We start from the raw sequence: 2,944 nt of genomic DNA on the forward strand, positions 1-2,944 counted from the left end.
AAATAATGATTATAAAGATGCTCAATGAACTTAGGGGAAGAATGGATGAGCACACTGAGAAGATATAGTAAGCATAAAAAAGGACACAGAAACCGTAAGAGAATCAGACAGAAATGAAGAATACACTAGATTGGATGAAGCAGATCAAATCAGTGAATTGGAAGACAAGGTAGCAAGATACACCCAATCAGAACAACAAAAAGAAAATTTTAAAAAATGAGGATAGTTTAAGAGACCTTTGGGACAACATGAAGCGTAACAATATCTGGATCATAGGAGTACCTGAAGGAGAAGAGAGAGAGCAAGGGATCGAGACTCTATTTGAAGAAATAATGACAGAAAATTTCCCTAACCTGGCAAAGGAATTAGACATATAAGTTCAGGAAGCACAAAGAGTCCCAAACAAGGGGAATTCAAATAGACCCACACCAAGACACATCATAATTAAAATGCCAAAGGTCAAAGACAAAGAGAGACTCTTAAAAGCAGCAAGAGAAAGGCAGCTACTTACAAGGGCACTCCCAAAAGAATGTCTGCTGATTTTTCAAAGGAAACTTTGCAGGCCAGAAGGGACTGGCAAAAAATATTCAAAGTTATGGAAAACAAGAATCTACAACAATAAACACTCTACTTGGTAAGGCTTTCAATTAAAATGGAAGGCGAGATAAAGAGCTTCCCAGACAGGGAAAAGCTTAAGGAATTCATCACCAAGAAGCCAATGTTACAAGAAATGTTAATGGAACTTCTGTAAAAAGAGAAGGGGTAAAAAATAAAATAGAAAACACACATATGAATAATAAAATGGTAGTAACTATGTACCTATCATTAGTCACTTTAAATGTAAATAGATTAAATGCTCCAATCAAAAGACATAGGGTAGCCAAATGAATAAGAAAACAAGACCCATGCATATGCTGTCTACAAGAGACCCACTTCAGATCAACTTACACTCACAGGCTGAAAGTAAAGGAATGGAAAAAGATATTTCATGCAAATAGAAATGAAAAAAAAAAAAGAAGCTGGGGTAGCAATACTTATTTTCATATAAAATAGACTTTAAAACAAAGGCTATAATAAGAGACATAGAAGGGCATTACATAATGATAAAGGGATCCATAAATCGAGAGGACATAACCCTAGTAAACATATATGCACCCAACACAGGAGCACCTACATACATACATAAAGCAATTATTAACTGACATAAAGGGAGAGCTCAACAGTAATACACTCATGGTAGGAGACTTTAACACCCCATTGACACCAATGGACAGACAGATCTTCCAGGAAAAATATCAATAAGGAAAACAATGGGCCTAACAGACACACTAGGCAAGATGGATAGATATGTTCAGAGCATTTTACCCTAAAGCAGCAAAATATATATTCTTCTCAAAGGCACATGGAATATTTTCAAGGATAGACCACGTTAGGACACAAAACAAGTCTCAATAAATTTAAGAAGACTGAAATCATATCAATTGTCTTCTCCGATCACAATGATATGAAACTAGAAATCAACTATAAGAAAAAAACTGGAAATACACACACACATGGAATCTAAATAACATGCTACTAACCAATGAAGTGGTTAACAATGAGATCAAGGAAGAAATCAAAAGGTACCTAGAGACAAATGAAAATGAAAACATAACAACTCAAAATCTATGAGACACAACAAAAGGAGTCCTAAGAGAGAAATTAGAAACAAGAAACAAGAAAAAGCTCAAATAAACAATCTAATCTTACGCTTAAAAGAACTAGAAAAAGAACAGCAACCAAACCCAAAGTGAACAGAAGGAAGAAATAATAAAGATCAGAGCAGAAATAAACAAAATAGAGTCTAGAAAAACAATACAAAAGATTAATGAAACCAAGAGCTGGTTCTTTGAAAGGATAAACAAAATTGATAAACCCTTAAACAGACTCATCAAGGAAAAGAGATGACTCAAGTGAATAGGATCAGAAATAAAAGAGAAGAAATAACTACAGAATCCAAAGAAATACTAACGATCTTAAGAAAATACTAACAGTAATCATACACCAACAAATTGGACAATCTGGAAGAAATGGATACATTCCTAGAAACATATAAACTCCTAAGACTGAGTCAAGAAGAAACAGAAAATCTGAACTGACCAATTACCACCACCAAAATAGAATCAGTAATCAAAAACCTCTCAAAAAACCAAATCCTGGACCAGAAGTCTTCATAGAATTTTATCAAACATGCAAAGAATTAACACCTACTCTTCTTAAACTATTCACAAAAATTCAAGAGGAGGGAAGGCTCCCTAATTCCTTTTATGAGGCCACCATTATCTTGATTTCAAAACCAAAGACATTACAAAAAAATAAAACTATAGGCTGATATCTCTTGTGAACATTGATGCAAAAATCCTCAACAAAATATTAGCAAACTGAATTCAGCAATACATTAAAAATACCATACACCATAATCAAGTTGGATTTATTTCTGGGATGCAAGGTTGGTACAATATCTACAAATCAATTAATGTAATACACCACATTAACAAATCAAAAGAAAAAAACCATATGATCATATCAATAGATGCAGAAAAAGCATTTGACAAAATCCAGCATCCATTTATGATAAAAACTCTCAGCAAAGAGGGAATAGAGGGAACACACTTCAATGTAATAAAGGCCATATATGACAAACCTACAGTTAACATCATACTTAATGGGAAAAGGCTAAAAGCGTTTTCCTTAAGATCAGGAACAAGACAAAGATGTTCACTTTTGCCACTCCTCTTCAACATTGTATTGGAAGTCATAGCCACAGCAATAAGACCAGAAAGAGAAATAAAAGGTATCCGAATTGGAAAGGATGAAGTAAAACTCTTGTTATTTGCCAATGACATGATACTACATATAGAAAACCCTAAAGATTCCATCAAAAAAACTGTTAGAACTGATCAAT

The sequence above is a fragment of the Pteropus vampyrus genome, unplaced genomic scaffold, assembly GCF_000151845.1.
Source record: "Pteropus vampyrus isolate Shadow unplaced genomic scaffold, Pvam_2.0 Scaffold287, whole genome shotgun sequence".
Taxonomy (NCBI): Eukaryota; Metazoa; Chordata; class Mammalia; order Chiroptera; family Pteropodidae; genus Pteropus; species Pteropus vampyrus.